We start from the raw sequence: 22,585 nt of genomic DNA, 5'->3' as shown, positions 1-22,585 counted from the left end.
GATATTTACTGGACCCCTGGTTGAGAAGGGTGCTTTTATGTATCCCCAGTGACTTGCATGAAGTAGATGCTCATTAAATATTTTTGGAAAGGATGAACAGTTACAAAACCAAAGGCATACTGCCTCAACATAAAGTAGATACTAATTGTCAATCTTATTCCATTCCTTGAAAGCTCCTATAAACTTTAAAAGTATGATTTCACAGGAGTCATTTTTCTTAAACTGGGACACTGCATTATTCAAAGCCAAAAATACAGAATACAGACAGCAGGAAAGCCAAGAAACAGAAACCAATGCTGGCAGTGGAAATGCCAGAGGTGGAAGCAGCAAGAGATGGAAGACAGGTAGAATTTGGATATGCAGGGGAAAGAGCAAAGGTTATTCTAGGCCAGGGAACAGCACAGGCAAAGGTAGTGTCACCCAAGGCTTAAAGTACATTCCATTGGTGACACAAAACAAATTTGAAGCTACACAGGCAAACTTCTTTATTCTGATAGTTCCAGATGTACATATTTTTACATTAATTAGGACAGCAAATTGTGATTTCAAATTTTTACTATTTATAACAACTCTAAAGTTAACAGTGCCTATTTGAACAACTTAATGAGTTGTTTAAAAAAAGTATCAAGAAAATAATAATGCACAGGAGGTAAGTAAGTATGACAAATAATTGTCAGGGTTTTAAAGAGGGAGTAAAATTTGGGAAACATCAAGGCATGATAAAGAAAACATGTTAACAAAAGAGAGAAAAACCACCAGTCTTCTGAATTAAGCCATAGCTCTATCCTCAATAGCAATTCAACATAAAGCAGGTAAGTGTGAAGGATCGACCAGTTTTGAGTGTTTAATTGCAGCACTAAAATTCTTATTGGTAAAATCATCATTTTTCACAATGATAAATTCTGCTCTATCAATTCAACTTCAGTTATTCTCCAAACAAGGACAAAACTTTAAAATTTCAAACAGGTACCTGAAATTGGGACTGACCTGCTTGTAGCCCGGTAACTTACTTGCAAACAGGGAGCTAAAACTCTGTACTTTTCACACTAGAAGGAATTAATTTATATAGTAACAAAATATGAATCATAGCTACATCAAAAAGGGTGTTAAATAAAAAAAAAAAAAAAAAGGCAACAAGACAGCTTTCCATTCCCACCTTCCTCTCTCAAAATTAACCTACCAATAGCCAAACCAAGCCAAGCTAGGAGACGATGATAGAAAGCCATTACAGAACTCTTACCACGTGCCAGGCACTATTGTATTTTACCTGCATTAAGTTATGCAATTATCACCACCATCTTATGATGTTCATCACTATCCCCATTTTACAGCCGAAATAATTCTGAAGCATAGAGATTAAATAACTTGCCCAAGGCCAGAGCCTGGTAACTGAAAAGGCAGGGGTTTAGATCCTGACAGTTCAGCTAGAGCCTGAGCTCTTAACCACTAGGCACCAAGGCACCATTTCTCTCAAGAATAAATAGGATGATAATTTGAAATAGTCCACCTTTCCCATGATGGCAGGAGAGATGTAGTTTTCCAAGGTATGAAAATTTTATTACTTAAGTTTTCAGTCTACGAAACAGGAGATTCGGCTATAAGGAAAAATTGTAAAGATGAGCATTATAATCAATCTAGGCCCAGGAGTATTCAAATACAAAGCATCAGAAGCCTCAAAGGTATGACACTATTCACAAAGAAAGAAGCCAAAAGTTGGAATAAGCAGGTGAATCCTATTTCTGCTAATCTACTGCTTTGAGGGAGAAAATCCTACCCTCCTCTTCCCTTTTTGTGATTCAGTACACAAATGCATAAATTCAAGAGAAGTGAGGGGAAAGGATAGCAGAAAGGAGTAGAAAGGGGCAAAGTCAGGACCTGGACCCTAAACCGCAGAGTTAGCTGGAGGCACCTGGTGCACGTGAGAGAGAATTTATGAGAGAGCAGTGTGTGCTTGTTGGTAGGGAGGTAGAAGGCACAGCCACTGCAATGGGGTGGAGGTACCGAGTGGTCTGGCAGGAGACCTGAGAACTCACCCTAAAATGGGCTCACAGGGATAGTTTGCAGGGTACATGTTTGGGACAAGGAGGTACGGACGTGAACGCGGGGGTGGGAAGGCAGTTTCTCGCTGTGGGAAGTACTCAGGGTGGGACGAAGAGACCAGGCAGAAAGCGGAGGGCTTGGAGGTCTACAGGTATAAAGGTGGGAGACAGGAAAAGGGGGCAAGACTGGTGGAGGGAAGTCGGGGGAATCCCGGCCGACGGAAGCTGGGAAATCAAGGCGGGGGGTGGTTCCCAAGGGGAGGTACAGACTTGCGATGTTAGGGAGGTCCAGGGAGCGGAGGTGGGGCTGAGGGGCGGGAGCGCAAGGCACGCCTCAGGAGAGGGGGTCCGGGACCAGGAGGGATGGGGGCGCCGAAATGGGGGAGAGGGAGGCCACTGAGCTCCACTGCAGGTGAGTCCCGGGGAAGAGCGCGCGGCAAGCGGCCAAGGCTGCGGCCGGGACCCCGGAGGGGGAGGGGCACTTACCCGGACGCTCGGGGCGGCGGCGGGCAGTCCCGGCGGCGGCTCCTCTCCGGCTGAGGTGATGGCGGCGAGTCCCTGTGGCGGCCGCCTCCGCCGAACCGCATCCCTCCTCCCCGGCCCGCCCTCCTTCCCTATCTCCCGCTCCTAAACTTCTTCCTCGGGATAAACAAACCCGCCGCCAGGGGCGGCCGCCTCCGCCGCTCCCGCCCCCGCGCAACCCTCCCCCCCCGCCCCGGGCCCGCCGGGCTCCGGCTTCCGAGTTGCGACTCCAGTCCCAGCCCAGCCCGCGAGGGCGCGTGCGCGCGGCGGCGGCGGCGGCTCGCGAGGCGCTTCCTCCCTCCCTCCCGCGCCGGGCACTTCCGGGCCGGGCCGGATCCGCCGCGGGGTTTTGAAGGTAGCGGCCGCCGTTTGCGCCGGACCGTGGGCTTCCAGCCGGGGGTTCCGCAGCCCGGACCAAACCGCACTTGTGGGGACATGGCGAGGTATATGGTCCTTCGACCCAGCATAAAACTCTCCTTTCTTAAAAAGCCCACTGATAACGCCTCCGAACTGGTCTGATCGATCCACGCAGGGTGCGAGGGGCGGCAAGTGTTTCTGCGCACGGTTTCCTTAGGAAGCCAAGGTACAACTTCTCCTGAGCCCCTCGTGAGCCCGGAACTATATGAACTGTGAAACAAAAAGAGCAGTATACCGTCTCCAAAGAGAAATAAAGACGACACTCTGGTAGACCAATGAAGGGCCGCGGTGGAAGGGCTTTCGTTTGGAGGAGAAATCTCAGGCTTAGGAGAGGAGGGGTCCGCCGAGGGGCGGCTGAGGATGCTTGTGAAGCACGGAAGAGCCGGCGGCATCCCGAGACTGGAAGTTGGCAAATAGTGCTATATCTAAGCAGATGTCCTAAGAGATGAGAGGGCTGCCTCACAGAGTTCAGAGAAAGGTGATTACAGCACTACTTTGGCAGTCTTACTAGCGTATTTAACACAAAAAACGTGCGTGGAATACAACCAGCGCCAGCCAGATTTTCAAAGATCAGCGTAATCAAGAGTTCAAAGTTACCTTAGGCCAAGAGTTAACAAACAAGTGGAAGTGAGCATTGCTGTATTGGGGACTATGGGAAGAGGAAATATTAGTGCAGAATTTCATGTTCTCCAAATATGAACCAAAACCAGTTAAAATTATTTGCTGTACTTATTGTGAGTCACTCATGCTATGTGACAGAAACAGTGAAAGATACATGTAAATTTTGCCCAGACCTTTTGGCTGTGTCAACCCCTTATCACTAACACCCTTTTACTAATCAACCATTGTTAGTCACTAATAAATGTAATATGCACAAGGAATCAAATTACAATAAACCCTTCAAGTAGATTGCCAATTGGGAGTTAAGAAATGAGTGGTACTTGGTGACTCTTGACACTTGACTGAGTTCTAGTTGGGGATTGGTTCAATAAACTTCCACCACAAGGATATCAGATTGCTCTTCAGGGTATTCTCAGTCTTTCCCCTAGGCTTGATCTCTTTGCAGTGACAGAATATATCATCATTTTCCTTGCAGTATTCAGTGACTTTATCCACTGATAAAATAATAATAAATAGTAAGAGTAAATATGGCTTGTAAATAATGCTAACAAAAATGTGACCTTTTGGCAAAGTAAAAGATGGCTCCACGGTCAATAAACTTGGATTAAAGTTGGATGCTATATTACCTGTCCCCTAAAGAACTTCCTTTCCTGACTTGATTTCCTACTTGCTGGATACCTATTGGAAAACTAGACTCTTACAATAGGTTTTAGTTTATTGCTGCTGTAAGTGACTTTAAAAAATAGAGAAATAAGTAACAGCTGTATCACTGGTGTTAGTGTGATACACACTGTGCTTCCAGTCATCTATCAGGTTTGCTTTGCTCAAGGTATTAGCCGTTATGACCATTCAGCTCCTTAGACCCCTAGAAACTGTATTCCTTTAGCTGCTCATTGCCACTGGTTTCTATAGGAGACCATTCAAATTGCTCAATGGATGTGGCTGACTTAGAAGTTCTACTACTTATTGTAGTAATATGTTGGCAGTTAGTAAAGATCAGAAGAGCCATTCTCTGAGCTTAATGCACACAGATGAGGATCAGATTTTGGATCTTCTTGACTCACCCCTTGACTCAACTAAGCACCTAGTTTGATAATTTAGTGACTGCAGCATCTTATTCCTCTTTTCTAAATTAAACATCATGGTTCCTCCAATTTCATGGCACGATGGACTTGCCACTGCCTTCCATACCTGTTTTGTACTATCATTTTCCAATTCTGATTGTCAAACCTAAAGCATATAGTGGCAGACAATTCACAAATCCATTATTATCTTCTGTTTAGAGATCAAAAAAGTAATAATGTGCTTGTTAGCAAACATGGTTATACTTGATGAAGACTAAATTATGTGCTCTCTGAGCTTCCCTGGACGTTTTGCTCATAGCCCTACCCTTGTTAATGTGGTCCACCAAGTCCTTTGATCCTAATGAGCTGGTTTCCCCATAACTTTCTAATCATTATACCCTCCTATCTTAAATTTTCTTCAAGGGAACCAAACTCAGGCCTTCCCACAAGCCAACATTTGTGATCAAACACTTAAAATAACATTTAGTGTTTGGAATTTAGGTGGAAAGAACAATTCATCTGCTAATTATTTTTCACTGTTCCATTAGGCCTTTTATCTGGAAAAAAAACACTAACACCCTTTTTCAATAACCTGTAAATTACAGGTAATTTCATTTTCTCTTTCCGTGTCTCCATTTCTTTCTGTCTTTGGCTTTTCATCTTTTACATCTTGCATATGAAGTCCTAGTTTTGCAGTACTTCTGCATTATATAATACTTTTTAAGGATCTAAAAACTTCAGACCTCTAGCATTATACCTACAACTGTTGTGTAGTGATGCCTATAGTGAAAAAAAAGGGCCAGTAAGTTTGATGTGCTTATCATTCAAAAATCACTCCCAGAAAACTGAGAACAAGACCCACTCAGAACTCTGAGAAACAAGGTCTTATGTCTTTTAAGTCCTTCACTGACACCCTTATTTTCATGTTTCCAGCCACATTTTATCAAGTATTTCTAGATGCCCCCTTGTTTCAAATGCATTCATATATTTAATACTTTGGTCCTTTGGATAATCTGTCAGGTCTACTATAGGAGAGATGATTTTTGTTGTTCTTCTATCACCATGTGAAGAGTAAGGGTTGAGTTGCACTTCACTAGTCAGCATACTGTTACATTTTCTAGATGTTTAATTAAATATTAATCAAGTTTAAAACACTTTAGAGGCTCTTAAACCATCAGTAATTCCTAGATACTGGATCAGTAATGCCCAATGAATGAGAAATAACAGTACTTCTACCTACACAATATATCACCTTGGAAAAATCTTGGTCACCCTACTTGCAAGTCCTCTATTCACAATGTAATAAGAGGAAAACAACAAAAATGATCTCTTCTACCAGAATGTCCAAAGCCCCTACAGCATGTCTCCAGGCGTGCCCTGAGAACGCTCATCCAAGGTTACTTACAGTTGCTGGAAATTTTTTTACTGTGCCAGGATCCAGGTGGTCGCTGCTGCCATGATCTAGTAGTCCCTGATGACCTCTCCTTTCTTCAGCTTGGCCAGCTAAGCTCTCTCCTCTGCTGGTGCCCTGGCCCTGCCCCTTCTCTGATTCCCAGGTAACCTGAGAAGTTGCGGTTGATTCTGGACCCTGGCGATAGTCCTGGGGGAAGCCTGGAGCTCTCCACTGTGCTCTCCAGCCAGGGTCACCAGCCTCTGCAGCAGCCCCAAATGGCTCTAGAGGTGCAGCTGCTCTGTCTCCTCCTCTTTTATCTCTGCTCAGTCATCACAGTGTCTCCAGGTCAGGGTCTTTGGTCCCCTCCCAAAGAGACACACCCTAAAGCCTATCAGGGCAAATTCTGGCTAGAGGAGTTTATTTAAGCATCTGCCCCTGCAACGCCCACCTGGAGGCTCTCTGCCTCACTAGCCTTCTCCCAGATAGTTGGGGTCACTTCACTCCAGTGCCCTTTGACCCTGCCTCAAGAAAATGGCAGCTCCATGGCCATTTTCTCTGGACACATGAAGGAGCCCTGCCTCCATAATCTAGGATAGGCTCCTGTTTCACTCAGACCAGGCACTCCCCCTCCAAGGGGAGGCATATGGAATTGGGCCCTGCTCGAGACCAGCAATCTAGAAGTCCTAGAGGGCGCCTCGGGTGAGCTCCTGCGGTGTTCCTGGGACTGCCCTGTAGCCAATCAGACACAAGGTGAACCCGGGAGCCTTGGAACCTCTGTGCCTCAGTGTTCCCTGATTTGCCGCTTTTCCCCTACTCTGCAGCCTCAGGACTGAGTTCCCCAGTTTCTCCCCTCGCTTCTGCCGCCTCCCTGCTTTGGAAACTAAGCTCTGCTGTCTAGCTGTTGCCAAATCTGCATTCACACCCCTACACCGCACTGAGTGGCCACCTGCCTCCAGATGGTTCCCTCTGCTATTCAGAGCCCTTCACTGCCAGCCTGCCTGCCAGGATTGGAAATCCTGGTATGGCCATTTCCAAAATTAGAAACCAGACTGAACCATCTCTGGGGACACAGCGCCTGCACCTCTCGGCACTCGGTCAAGCCTAACCTCTGTGACTGTCCCAGACACCCTGCCCCCAAGCCTCTCTTCCCACTCCTCCCCCACATTTCTGGCCTAGGTGATTTGGTTTTTTTGCCTTGCCCTCCCTGCCCGTCCATCCTTGCCGAAGTTTTAGCATCCTCGACCTTCTCTGCCTGAACTATGCCAGGCTGGAGAAGGGCCAACTCAAGGGCTATATAAATCCCAGATTATATAGGCCTCTTAGAGGCCTCATCCCACATGCTATCAAACACTGAAAAAGTGTAGCCACATAGCCATATCTCACATGAAAAATACGATGTTTTGTTATGCAAAGTGAAATCGATTTAATTTTCCTTTTGAAATATTTATTAATTTCAGTTTTCAGTTTTCTTTGTATTTTAGAGCCAAGATGTTTTCTTTTCCAGCCCTCAATTTGATAAAACCTGGAAAGCTTATGGGGCCCTGGGAGCTGTGCCTATAGTGAGAACCTGAGCCTTAAAAGGATTAAAAAAATGGCTCTGGGAGGGAGGGAGGTAAGCACTTCCACACTTGGCCTCTGTCTCAAGATTTCTCCCTGCGAACCGCATCATCACTTAAATGTTTCTCCTCCTTAGTTTTTAAGAACCGGGCTTCTCTGTTTGATCCCTGCCTTGGTAACTCACCTTTTACCCAGGCTGCTCACACATGCCACACCCCTTATTCCCAAAGCCAGCTGGCCAGTCGGGGATTTCACAGCATCACCGCCCGACCCCTAGCCTGCCTTTCACAGTGCTCCTTCCACCACTGAGGGCCCCACGGTATTGTCTTAAAGCCCCCTCGCCTCCTGAGACTGCATCTTTCAACTATGACATTTGCTTGCTTGACCCTGGAGATATGATGCTGTTCCATACTGGACCCTTGGAAGCCTCCAGCTGGATCCAGCTCTCTGGCGTCCCTGACCCCACCGCCTGCCCTACCAGGCAGGTCCTGGACTGCATTTTGGATGCTTCAGTCTTACCCTGTCTGCTAGGACTGACCAGTGAAGCCCACTTGTGTCTGAAGCAGAATAGCTACCAGGGAGGGGGTAGGATATAGCTCAGTGGTAAAAAGCAGGCTGCACGATGTCCTGGGTTCAATCCCCGTGTAACTCCATTAAAATAATAATAATAATTAATAAATAAATAAAGCCCACCCTGGTTCCCAGCCATTCCAAAGGCCACACCCACCAGCACGGGGCTGGGTTAAAAGAAAGAAAAAAAAAAAAAAAAAAACTACCAGAAATCACACTTTACATTTTTACCTGCTCACATTTCTCTGTTTTGAGCGTCTCCTTCCCTGGAGGAGTTGCTATTTATGCCTCTGTTACATGCAGCCTCACTGCTACACTTCTTGGGAGGTTTTCCTGATTACTCATTATTGCCGATTGAGCTTACAGACAAGAAACCAAAATGTCCCCGGCAGTTACCCCAGATTACATCTCTTCTAAATATTAACCATTAGTTGCTAAAATAGCCATTAGAAGTTTGTTTGGCTTTTACTTTCCAGGATTTCTGGGTTTTATACTAGTGATTCTATAATTTCAGTATACTTCTTAAAATGGAATTATGCATATTCAATGCACACAACGAACCAGTTCAGAGGGAGAGCCTGCAGCAATATATTATTGCCTCTTTAGTTTCCTTCCTCAATTTCATTTCCTCCAGAAAGAAAATTAGGCTAGGCTTTTAAAAATCGTGTTCTGCTACAGTCTACAATTTTGAGAGGTCAGGTGATGAATGTTTTTATTTTCATGTTGTCAAGAGCTCAGCAAGAATTTGTTTCTGTTGTGAATGTGGAGTCTACTGTGTGCAAAACAGGTGTGACCAAGCCCCAGCTTCCTCTCTGAACACTTGTTAGAGCTGTTTTCTTTCTTTTGTTCCATTTTTTATTGTAATCACTTAACCATAAAAGGTCTGAATATTTATACAAAATGTTAATGTGCTTCATTTGTCAAATTCCTTTTCTTTTCTGAGTTTGACTTTTATTTATTTGTTTGGTCCAGGATAGACTTAAGATATGTTTTCCTTGGCTTGAAGGAAAACTTGATTTAGGTCCCGGAACATTCCCGTGATGCTTTGCACTAATTCGTGGTGTCCTTCCGTTGGCATAATGCCTAAAGGATGTGCTGTGGTTCTGAACCCGTTTACCTTCCAGTCCATCCCTTGTCCTTTCCTTTCTCTGCTCCACATCTTTCCCAGGCTCCTGAGTCAACTGGCCTCCTGCCGGATTAGGCCAATAGGAGGCACTGTCAGGGTCCTGGAGGGAGGGAGGAGAGAGAAGTCAGTGTCTTATTCCCGCTCTTTTTCTGCCTGAGCACCCTCCCCTGCAGCAACTATGTTTTCTCCCAGGCTCCAACTCTTGCTGCTGGACAAGCCTACCACGGAATCAGCCCTGGCAAGACCACCTCTTCCTTCCCGCCTGTTTAGAAGTGTAATGGTTTCCTGTGGTTGCTAATCCCTGGATTCTTCTCTGTTTTTTTCCATCATCTGTGCAATGGATTACTTGTGTCAAATCCTCTGTTCCAAGTAATGAGTGTGGTTTCTGTTTTTCTGGTTAGACTCCACACATTTGTCCAGTTTATGTTTTCAGAAGGGCCTTGTCCTGTTAACAGGGGCAGAAATGATTTTCACAGAGAAGTAATCATTTTAAACTTAGGGATCCGTCTATGCTCCTCCATATGGCTTGGCTAAGGTCATTTTCTTTTTGCTCCTTACCTCCCATACTTGCTTCTCCCCTCCGATAATACCCAACCCACGCCCAGTCCTCTCCCACTCTCCATCCTTACAGCATATGACATCTGTCTTCTGGAGTCATATCCCCACAGATGCACAACAATTTGCTTTAATTTTTAAATCCCTTTTTATATAGTGTTCTTAACAAGAGTGTCACAGCTGTAGGATAGCAAAAAGGGCATTAGAGTTTCCATCCAGAATTTGAATTTGTGTGACTTTGCTTGAATCCCTTAGCCTCTTCCTGTACAATGGTGCTCTCGGTAGTAAAACAGGGGAAAGGAAGACTTCTTCATCAGAGCTATGAAGAGAAAATGGGATTAAAACATATGCAAGGACTTCGTAAATGATAAAAGGTAAGACATTATTTTAAAACAGTAAATAAGATTAGTTATTTTTTCTTGAAACAAAAGTAATTTTAAAAGCTAGCACAAAGATATTTCTCAGTTGGAATGTACACTGAAGTTGAATAGCATCACACAGCCTTCATCTAACATGGAATTTCTCAATCTCAGTTCTATTGACATTTGGGGCTGGATAGTTCTTTGTTGTATGTAGGAGGCTGCTGTGTACATTGTAAAATGTTTAGTGGAATCCCCGCCTCTATCTGCTAGATGCCAGTAGCATCTTCCTCCTCAGTTTTGACAACCAAAACGTCTCTAAACAGTGCCAAATTTCCCCAGGAGAAAGGAAGGAGGAGGAAAAAAAAAACACCCCAGGTTGAGAACCACTGATCTAACCAAACCTACTTGGAAAAGTGTCACCTTTTTTTAATTTAAGCTGTTAAAAAAAAAATAAAGGAGCTTGGCTTTCAAAAAAGATTTTGGAAAAGGACTCTTAAAAATGCAATTCCGTCGTGAAACATAACCTGTTTAGAAACTCATAAACCCTGATGTGAAAGTCAGTGGTTATTGTCACAGCAGTCATGTGTCTTATTAAGTATTTATGCTGGAGAGCCTAATCTTCCTGCTGAATATTGTGGCTGGACAGCCTAACCAAGATGGGCTTTCTTCATACGATTAATACCTTTTGTTAGTTTTACTAGTATTAAAAAAAATACACTAATATTTTAAAGCTATCATACGTTGATATCTTTTGATGTCCTTTAAGGCAAAGAAACTCAAAACGAATGTGAGTAGAAACATATATTTCAGTCAGAATATGATTCAGATCTTCTGGGTCTGTCCTTATATGGACTACCTTGAGTAGCAGCAAAAGCTGGGATTTTGTGAGCATCACTGCTAGGTCATGGTCAGAATTTTTTGTATTACTATGATTCCTAACATGGTATTCTTATTTGCCATTGGGTTTCTAAGATACTGGAACCAAATCATAGCTACTTAACATCGAGAAATTATTGTTTTAAAAATATTGATTTCAGGTCTCCAAACATGTCTCTTCTAGCTTCTATTGTCAACAGATTTCTAAAACCAGTTTCCCATCTCCAGCCTGTGTCAGTTAGCTTTCTTACTAGCTTAAGAAAATATTGACCAAAGCAGATTGTAAAACAGGAGAAACAGGTTGCAGTGAAAAGGCTACTTTTGCTGGGAAAATAGAAAAGCTGCACTATCCTTAACATGTATATATTGCTAAGCTTTGTGGTCACACAACATCTCCGGGATTGGTAACAAGGATACTTAATGATTCAAGAGAATTAGATTCATTTCCTCATCTATGATTTTGCATTATCCTGGTTAATCTTCTTTGGGAGGTGGGGACTATAGGCCCCCTTTGAAGGACTTTTCAACATCAATAATATTACTACTATAATTAATACTATATATTGCTCTTGAAGATTTTTTTTTTCATAGAGTATTTCAATAAAAACAATCTTATGATTGAGGTAGGTGGTGTAGGTTTAGGATATAGACAGTGCCATTAAGCTGGGCCAGAAAGTTAGGGCCCTCTTATTTGTTGTCATACTATTGAATTTGAATGACTTTGGACCAGCCTTACCTCTACATTTACCACCATTTCCCCAGCTTATCACATATTACTTCTGGTCTGCAACTTTGCACCTAACAGACGTCTATGTACACATTTGGATCCACAAACTCTGCCAGAACAAAGCTTGGGCTAGTATCCCACACTACAAATGAAAATTCCTGAGTGGAATTCTCTTGTTTCTGGAGAAGGAATCCACTTGAAGTATCAGTGTTTGCCTCATCTATTTTTTAAGATCTTAGAAACAAAAAACTGTGTAAATATTTATAGAAATTACCTGAGCCAAATTTCCCATTCTCATCATAAATAAGGAAGGGAAGACCTTGAGGATGGGTCATTTCAGATTCCTTCCTCTGATTAAGAAAAGCTATATGGCCAAGATGGAATTACAGAGACTGGATTTACCCTCCCACCTGTAACAACCAAAACAAAATCAAAACAGACAAAATATGTGAAACAATGATTTTCAAGGCACTGGATATCAGGCAATGAATAACAGTGATTCTTGAAAGAAGGGAAACATAAGAGATGAGACCAACTCTTACCCCAGTGTATTCATTTGTGGGAGTTTTCAGGCCATTACATGTGGAAAAGGAGCCCAGGTAAGACAACTGAAGAGACAGAGGTGAGAGTCCAGGGAGATCAAAACAGTGAGAGTTAATAGGACGAGTGACAAAGGGGAGGGACCTGCACAGAGAGAACACTGACAGTCTGCAGAGGGACCCCTGTCAAATATTCAGCAGGGTCTTGATCAGCACATGCTGCTGAGGAAACTACATTGGGCTCAATAAAGAATCCTCTGGAAGCAAGGAGTAGAGGGAACCATGTCTAGAGCACACACATGGCCAGGAAGAGTGGCTGTTCTCACCAGCCAGGCTGGAAAAACTCATAATTCATAAGGCACAGGGTAGATTATTCAAGAAGGTCCTGCCTCATTAGTGGGGAATAATTAGCCCTAGACTAAGAACTGCTCCCAACCTGTTAAACAAACCAAAAAAGCAAAATCTGAAGGGACCAAACTGTTTCCAAGTAACTTATCATCATTCCTAAACAAAGCTCAAGAAAATCTATTGAGAATTCAAGAGTATCCAGCACCCAACAAAATAAAATCCACAAAGCATGCATGCTGTCAAAGACTACTAGGCATGCAAAGAAATAGGAAAATACAAGCATAATGAGGAAAATAACCAATAAGTCAAAACTGACCCCAAATTGCCACAGATGATATCATTAATAGAGAAGAATATTAAAAGTTACTGTGACTAATATTCTACATATTCAAAAAGTTAAGTAGAGATTTAAAAAGAAGATCCCAGTCATATTTCTAGAGATGAAAAGTACAATCTTCAAAATGAAAAATACACTGGATAGGATTAACAGCAAATTAGATATAGCAGGAGATAAGATTAGTGAATTCAAAGGCATAGCAATGGAAACAAAATGAAACATGGAGAGAACAGAGAATCAGTGAGTTGTGGGGCGACTTCAAGCAGCCTAGTGTATGGGTAGAGTCCCCACAGGAGAAAAGAAGGTAGGGACAAAAAAAAATTTGAGAAAACATGTCCCCAGACTTAATAAAAACTATAAACCCACAAATCCAAAAAGATCAACAAAACTTAATCACAAGAAACATGAAGAAAATTACATCAAGGTCGCAGGGAGAAGTCAGTCTAACTGAAGATTGTGCAGTTCCTAGAGATGGGTACCAAGAGGTTATGTCACAGGTTTCTTGGGTCCTGATGTACAGTGTGAATAAATGCTTGCAGCTCTTAGCCCTTTTTTAGTCAATAAAGCACTTTTTAATGAATACTTTTCTTTGTATGTAAAGGAGGAACCATAACTCTGTGTAGCTGTACATACAATACTTTTCTCCTAAAGAAGAGTTAGCGCTCTTATATTTTTCATTTTTTGTCAAAGCAAGAAGTAAATACCTGAAAATTATTTACATATAATACATATTATATATAATATATGTAACTAAATATAAAATAATATATATTGTATGTAGTAATATATAATATATATAGATAATTATATAAATAAAGTGGATAGTTTTTTTTTAATTGTCCAAAAAATGTTGATAAGGAGGAAGAACCTTATCTAGAGATAAGAGATGTGTCACATACAGAGCAATAAAGAGTGACTTGAGATTTTTCTTGTTGGAAACAATCCACATAAAAACACAATTGAGCAACATCTTTAAAGTAGTAAAAGGAAAAAACTTGTCAGGCTAGAATTATATGTCCTGCTAAAATATCTTTCAGAAACAATGTTGAAGGAAAGATAGTTTCAGACATAAAAAAGCTGAAAGAATCCATTAGCAGCAAACGCTGTAAGACATGTTACAAGACATTCAGGCAGAAGAAAATTAAGAATGAAATTAGGAAAAGAATTGTATGTGTAACAATAACATATGTAGTCACATAACATACACAAAAATTAAAATAGATCAAAGGTAAAATTTAAGAGCTACAAGTATAAAACAGTTAAAAGTAAAAACATGATTATAATCTTTCATGACCTTGGATTAGGCAATAATTTCTTAGCTATGACACCAAAAGGACAACCAAAGAAAATCTAGATATATTTGACTTCATCAAAATCAAAAACTTGTGTTTTAAAGGACACAATCAAGAAAGTAAAAAAGACAACCAAAGGAATGGGAGAAAATATTTGCAAATTATAAATCTGATAAGGAATTTGTATACAGAATATATGAAGAAGTGTTACAACTCAAAAATGAAAATATAAATAACTCAACCTATAAATGGACAAAGGATTTGAATAGGCGTTTCTCCAAAGATATGCAAATAATCAGTAAGCACACGAAAAGATATTTGACATTAGTCATCTGGGAAATACAAATCAAAACTGCAGTGAGATATCACTCCACACCCACTAGCATGACTCTAATCAAAAAGTCAGATACAGGCATACCTCCTTTTATTTCATTTTACTTTATTATGCTTTGCAGGTAATTGCATTTTTCACAAATTGAAGGTTTGTGGCAACACTGTAGAGCAAGTTTATCAGTGCCATTTTTCCAACAGCAGTTTTTCACTTGGTGTCTCTGTCATTTTGGTAATTCTCACAATATTTTAAAGTTTTTCATTATTATTATTTATGGTCATCTGTGATTATTGATCTTAGATGTTATTAGTATAACTCACTGAAGGCTCAGAGATGGTTAGCATTTTTTAGCAATAAAATATTTTTAATTAAGGTATGTATATTTTTAAGACATAATGCTATTGTACACATAATTGACAACACTATAGTGTAAACATAACTTTTATCTGCACTGAAAACTGAAAAAATTATATGACTCATTTTATTGTGATATTAGCTTTATTTCAGTGGTCTGGGACTGAACTTGCCATATCTCTGAGGTATGCTTAAAATAAAAATGTTGGTGAGGATGTGGAAAAATACACATCTCTTGTTCATTGCCGATGGGAATGTAAAATGGTGCAGGGTCTTTGGAAAACAGTCTGGCAGTTCCAAAAGTTGCCAAACATATAGTTACTATATGACCCAGCAATTACACTTGTAGATATAGCAAGGAAAGTGAAAACTTATGTCCATACAAAAACTCATACATGAATTATAATAGTGGCATTATTCATAAAAGCCACAGGTGGAAACAATTCAAATGTCCATATACTGATGAATGTATAAACAAATGTGGTATATCCATACAATGGAATATTACTCAATCATTAGAAGACTGAAGTACTGACATAGGCTAAACATAAATGAGTCTTGAAAATGTATTCAGTAGGGAAAGCTAGACACAAAAGACCACATAGTATATTATTCCATGTGCACAAAATGTCCAGATATGGCAAATCCATAGAGTACAGAAAGATGAGTGGTTGCTAGGTGTTGAAGGTTTGGGGGGTGAAGTGGAGAAGATGGAAAGGGACTGCTAAGGAATATGGGGTTTCTTTTGGGGGTATTGAAAATGTATCATAATTAGACAGTGGTGGTGGCTGCACAACCATATGAATATATTAAATACCACTAAATTGTACACTTTAAGTGGTAAATTTATGGTTTGTTAATTACATCACACTAAAGATGTTTCAAAAATGGATGTAATCAGGAGGAAACCAACATATTTTCCCACTCTCAAATCAGTTGCACAAACTCTCCTCCATTTAATTCCTCTCATTCTCTCCTTCATCCATCCCAAAATCTCCACTGACACAATCTTCCCAAGGTCACCAATGACCTGCATTTGTCTAATTCACTGTCATCCTCTTTCCTAATTTTACTCAGTCTTAGCAACATCAAAAATAGTTTACCACAGAGGGGAGGGTATAGCTTAGTGGTGGAGCTTGTGCTTAGCATGCCTGAGGTCCTGGGTTCAATCCCTAGTACCTCCATTAAACAAACAAACAAACAAACCTAATTACCTCCTCCCCCCAAAATGAATAAATTTTTAAAAAAATTTAAAAATAGTTTACCACATTTAGGAGTTTGGGATTAATAGATACACATTACTATATATAAAATAGATAAACAACAAGGACCTACCATATGACACATCTTCAGAACTATATTCCATTTCTTGTATGAGCTGTAATGGAAGAGAATCTGGAAAAAAATGTATATATATGTATGTGTGTGTATATATATATATATATAACTGAATTGCTTTGCTGTATACATGAAACTAACATTGTAAATCAACTACACTTCAATAAAAAATAAGGAAAAAAAATTTACCACTGCGTCCTTTTTGGAAAAGCATCTTGTTTTCTATTGTTCCATGAAATCACATCTAGTTTTCTCTTATCAGATTTGTATAACCAGCTGCATATGCATAATTTTCACTTAGATCTCTAATAAATACCTAAAACCTAAAATGCACATAACAGGATTATTGTCTATTCATTATAACCCCATCCTACACATACATATCAGGCCCATTCTACTTTTTCTTTATCTTTCTTATGAAAGCTAACTTACAATTATTTACCCAGATGCTCAGGCCAAAAACTGAGTTATTTATCATTGTTGATTGCTCTCTTTCCCTAAAATCTTACCAATTCATTGGCAGGTCTTAATAGTTCTAACCTCAAATATATGTTGAATCTGTACCCCTCTCCAGTTGTTTATTCAAAGATATCAAAGAGGGAACATGGCATGGTGCCTGGGGGATTAGATTCTATGTGGTCTTGTGGGCCATTGTAAGGATGTTCACCTTTATTCCAAATGAAATGCAGGGTTTTGATCAAAGTACTAACATGATCTAACTAAGTCTTTAAAGGTCACTCTGATTTCTGTGTTGAAATTAAATTGTGTGGGGCAAAACTGAACATAGGAAACTCAGAAGGCTGTAATAATTTTTAAAAAATGATGGATTGGACTAGAATGTTGGCAACAGAGGTATAAGTGGTGATTGAATTCTGTGTATAATTTTAATGTAGAGTCAAAAAACGCTAACAAAGTATATGTGGAGCATGAGAGAAAAAGAAAAATCAAATAATGATACCAGGAGTATGGACTGAGCACCTGGAAGGATGGTCATGCCATTTCCCATCGCACTGAAGGGGCATGTTTGGGTAGGAAGAGATAAAAAGTTTGACTTTCAACATTTCCAGTTAAAACCATTTATCAGATATCCAGATAGAGATCTCAGGTAGGGATTTGCATATATGAGTCTGGAATTCAGAGGAGAGGGCTGAAGAAATAAATTCTGGAGTTGTTCATGTGCACGTGGTATTTAAAGCCATGAAAATGAATGAGATCACCAATGTAGAAAGCATGGATAGAGAACAGACTGTGAACTGAGCCCTGGGGCCCTCCAGCCATTAAAGGTCAGGAGGATAAGGAAGAACCAGCAAGGACAGTGATGACAAAGCAGCCAGTAAAGTAGGACAAAACCCGGTGCGTGTATTAACATTTTAAGATGGGTGGGGCTGCACTGTGCTTGAATGCTGGAAGTGATAACCCAGTGGAATAGGAAAACTGGTGATTCAGGTGGAGGGATGTGATTTCCTGGAGTGACGCCTTTGAGCAGGCAAGGGAGCATGGGGTTGGGATGCTAGAGAACATGTTAGTCCAGGTAGGGGCAGGGCAGTTCGCTCATAGTCACAGAAGGGAAGGCAGTATGTGGCACAGATACAGAGCAGTAGAGAGATGTCTCAGTGGGAAGTTCTGGAGGTTCTCTTCTGAAGATCACTGGGAGCGAGAAGGTCAAGGAACTGAGGCCATGGTAACTATTACAGTCAGCAAGAATTCTTGTAGGAGTAGTGTTGGATGGAATGATGATGAGCTAGGGGCTAAAATCTTCAAGGAGTAGGTATAGTCTTCAGGGGGCTCCCCTTCAATGAAGGATAGCCATATATAGTATGGTGGGAAGAAATGAGATAGGCCCAGTGGTATGAGGCACATGAGAGAAGGAACTGGTACTACTGGTGAGGGCTACCGGGAAGCCATGTTTCCAGGAAAGACAAGGTCACATGGAAATGCAGAAATTCATGGATTAAGGTTTTAGTTGTCACAGTCACTACTGACTGGAGTGCTGTCAAAGTTCAGTGTCCAGGGAGGAGGGATACTAAAAGTCCCTAAAGGCAGGGGCAGGTCTGTACAACATAAACCTCCCGGATACCAAGAGCACACCTGTTAGGGATCTAAAGGTGGAAAGCACATTCAGAGAGGATGTTGAGGATTCTCTTACTTAGGTTCCTCCAGAAAGCAACATGGATTGTAAGTGGTTTAATTGGAGGTGCTAGGAAGACTAGTAAAGGAAGAGGAGAATGGTTAGGGAAAGGGAAACAACCAACGGTGCAGTGTTAAGCCAGGTGCATCCATGGGAATAAAGGTTTATCTGCAGGATAAATTACAATAAGCAGAATTTCAGGGTCAAAGGACAAATATGGTTGTAGTTTTAATACACATCTCAAGTTGTCCATCACACAGAGTATACTAATTTCCATTCATACCGGAAATGTATGAGAGTGTCTATTTCTTCATACCCTCCCCAAATCTATGTTCTATTAAACTCTTTGATTTTTGCCAATCTTCTGGTTAAATGAGTATTTCAGTGTAATTTTAATTTTCTTTTGTCTTATTAGGAGTGAGGTTCAACAGCTTAACATACATTTAGAAGCATTTTTTATTTCCTTATTTTTAACGTGCAAACTGCATGTTAATATTCCTTGTGCATTTTTCTTTTAGGTTACCAGTCTTATTATTGATCTGCAGAAAAACAGCCATTTGTGATAATGAGGTGCAAATATTTTTCCAACTCTTTGTGCATCTTTGAAATTTCCTTGTGGAATTCTGTCTATTCCTTTCCTTCTTCACTGCTGGTCCAAGCCTCCTTCAGCTCCTGTCTGGACTAGGGACCCAACCTCCTACCAAGCTGCTTCCACTCCTCCCTCCTGCATACTATTCTCTGTGTACAAGACACAGCAGCCTTTGTAAAACAGGAGTGAGATCATCCTCCCTCCCTAAAAATACCCCAAAGGCTACTTCTCAGCACACTTACATCTGAACTCCACTCCACTACGACTGCGTGAGTCACACCTTACCTACTCCTCTCAACCCATCTTCTATAACTCTGTCCAGAGAATGACCTTCTTTCAGACTCTTGAGCAAACTGGACTTGTTCAAACCTTATGGCTTTTGTGCTTTGTGCTTAATACTCCTTCTGGCAGGACTGTCCTTCCCCCAAACTTCACATGGTTTGTTCTCTCCTTCACATGGCCTTCAGCATGCATATCATCCCTGAGAAGGACCTAACTTCTCTATCAGAGTCCAAATGGCACGTGCACCCATGCCCATACCCCCAGTTCTCAGGTCTCTCTCTGCCTCTGTGTGTTATCTTGGTTTTAGTACTTAGCATAATGCCTAGAATTTAATAAGACTCTTAATATTTTACCCAAAAGTATGCCTCATAATAAAAGGATACTGTCTCTACATTCAGATTCTTGTCTTTCATATTTTAAGGCATTTTCTAAATTATTTAAACCACGATTGTTTGGGGAAAACAAACTGAAATTAATACTAATTTTAAAAGCTTATTCAGGTCCTTTGACTGAACTGTTTTAAAGGGGAATAAAAAAGGAGGCATGATAATGTAAACAAATTTCATTTTTGTGGCAGAGAGGTGGGGTGGAGACAGTATGACCTCCCGAGGATGATCATGTAAATGTGCCTTTACTATCACTTAAATGGCAATGTAGCAAGCATGAATATTGTGAAGATAGATGGGGGGGAATCTATCCTAATATTCTGTGATAGATACTTATAGCTTAGAATAAAAATTACAGTTGACAGCATCGTATAACACTTAAAGAATGCTCTCACTCAAATAATTTTGATAATTTTAAGAAAAGTAAAAATGATAGCTCTAAGAACCCCAAGAAGGTGGTGAAGGCAGCCTCAGTCTCTTGAGTCTCCTGATGAAGGATATCTGCCTGAAGAACTACCGTGACTCACAACAGACTTAATAATAGTAAACCGGAAAACAAATTTTTGTTTTTATTAAGCTACTAAGATTTTGGGTTGTCTTTTTTTTAACTAAAGCACAATCTAGCCTGTACTGACAAATACAGCTATTTACTCTACATTACAATCTTGAATTAACCTAATCATCTGAAGGTAGCTTCTTATGGCTTATATGTTTTTAATCTTCCCTACATTCTTTTTTTATTATTATTTTTTTTACATTTTTTTATTGAGTAATAGTCATTTTACAATGTTGTATCAAATTCTGGTGTAGAGCACAATTTTTCAGTTATACATGAACATATGTATATTCACTGTCACATTTTTTTTTCACTGTGAGCTGCCCCAAGATCTTGTATATAGTTCCCTGTGCTATACAGTATAATCTTGTTTATCTATTCTGCATTTTAAAATCCCAGTCTGTACCTCCCCCCACCCGCCCCCTTGGCAACCACAGTTTGTATTCTATGTCTATGAGTCTGTTTCTGTTTAGTATTTATGTTTTTTTGTTTTTTGGTTTTTTTTTAGATTCCACATATGAGTGATCTCTTCCCTACATTCTTTTAGGGACAGAGCAGTGAATAAAATAATACTTACATAAACAAGTAAATTTGGATATCCTGTCCAGAAACAGTCTCACCTGTAAGTATAAAATTTTTTAAATATTGGTTAAAAAATAAAAATAATTTCATCAATTATTTAATTCATTTAATAAAAAGTGTCATCAACTCAATATAGAATTTTTACTTATTCATACTAATTTGTTAAGAAATATCATAACCACAGTGCTTGAAAAATAAATTTGTGGATCTCGCTTTTAAGATGTCTCCATTTTCACAAGAAATATAAAAACGAAAAGATTTTATTCTAAAACAAGAAAAGAATGCACATGGGCACATGCATTTGGAGTTAGGAGTGTTAATTCACCAGGTACAAGTCTTAGTTCACACTGTTAATGTCAAGAATCAGATCTTCACTTTCATAAAACATGTTAAAACCATGTCATGGAAATACCTGCTTTAATTACTGTAATAACATTCTATAACAAGATGTGTTTCTAATAGCTGTATTTTCCATATCCCCATTTTCTACTGGACATGAGGATTTCTCAAAGGCTGGCTTGAGGCACCACCCAAGCTTCTTGAGACTATCCATAGATAGTCCCTCTTCTTGGTGCACGTTGCATGGAAGTCTGCTCCCTTGGAAAACCAGGGTTTTGAGTGAGCTATGCTTGGTGGAGAGGGATGGCATTCTCTGGAACAAGGGTAGAATAGTGCAAAGCTCATCATTCCCATTTGAAACATCCCCTCCTAGGTTTCCCACGTCCTTCTTTATTCACTCCTTCTAGATCCATCCACCAAAGGACACATGGAATCACAGCACACCTCTTGCCATATTGCACCAGCATGTGCTAGCACATCTTTCTATGTAGCAGTTTTTTTTATTTGGTTCTTTCTCTGCAGTTCTTGACTCTAGAATCTTAGACCACACTATATTCACTATGATATATAGAAATTCTATAATTACATGCATTGGTATGAGAATCAAAATAATTACCAGTAATGCCTCCTATTATTATTTACCACTTTATTAAAAAGAGGAAATGTACTTTACTGCCCACAATATTCTACAAAACCTTCTTTTGTTTTAATTATGAAGTTGTTATTGTGAAGATAACTCTTGAATCATCGTCATCTAGCTTGGAAATTTCACAGAATTCAATTACTAAGTTAATGTCTATGGCCTGGTTTATAATAATTTGGTGTAAATCATCCACTGTTCCAGGAGAGAAACAGCATGGTGTAATGGTAGATCAAGGCCCTCCACAACAGGCAGTCGTCCTGGATTCTCATGCTCTCTGAGTTTCAGTGAGACCCGAGCATAGCATTGAACCTTACTGCAGAAAATGAGGACATGGACATAATTACATCTTAGTGGTTACAATAAGGCAAGATCGTCTCTTCAGACCTCTTCTAACACTAAAACCATTGGCTGGTTTAGAACTAGGGCCATATTAAGAATTGAAAGTTGTAGAAATTACTTTACTCTTTTGGGTGGAATTCTATTTATCCAGAGATAATATGTCTGTCTATCCAAAACCCTTAGCTAGATAAAAAAAAAAAAAAATTACCTGTCCTTTTAAAAAGAAAAAGTACCCAAAGTACCTAAAGATCTTTTAAATTCTGATGTCAAATACTATGCCTCTGGGAAAGAAAGGAAAAAAAAAAAAAAAAAAAAGAATAGCCATTGAATGAATGTTCTGTGACTCAATACAGCTCTTTTAAGAAGTGCCATC

General features: G+C 40.2%; 1 protein-coding gene and 1 long non-coding RNA gene across 6 annotated transcripts in view; one reads left to right on the top strand and one right to left on the bottom strand.

Moving 5' to 3' along the window:
* SPOPL (speckle type BTB/POZ protein like) overlaps positions 1-2,749 on the bottom strand; it is a 61,398-nt gene extending 58,649 nt beyond the window's left edge. For 2 of the 4 annotated variants that reach the window (XM_032479373.1, XM_032479377.1), the window contains exon 1: positions 2,526-2,748. The gene's annotated coding sequence lies outside the window, so the exon portion shown is untranslated. Of the gene's footprint in view, positions 1-2,525 lie in introns of all 4 variants that reach the window. The other 2 variants (XM_032479375.1, XM_032479374.1) reach the window with 2 other exon arrangements.
* Positions 1,585-21,073, top strand: LOC116663597. 2 transcript variants are annotated; one of them, XR_004319812.1, is made up of 4 exons: positions 1,585-2,451; positions 10,120-10,238; positions 19,015-19,066; positions 20,818-21,073. It is a non-coding gene; the product is annotated as an uncharacterized LOC116663597 (long non-coding RNA). The 2 variants fall into 2 exon arrangements; XR_004319811.1 differs by lacking the exon at positions 19,015-19,066.
* The last annotated feature ends 1,512 nt before the right edge of the window (positions 21,074-22,585 follow it).

The sequence above is a fragment of the Camelus ferus genome, chromosome 5, assembly GCF_009834535.1.
Source record: "Camelus ferus isolate YT-003-E chromosome 5, BCGSAC_Cfer_1.0, whole genome shotgun sequence".
Classification (NCBI taxonomy): Eukaryota; Metazoa; Chordata; class Mammalia; order Artiodactyla; family Camelidae; genus Camelus; species Camelus ferus.
Note: the sequence above shows the minus strand (reverse complement) of the source record. Positions and strands in the feature narration are given on the sequence as shown.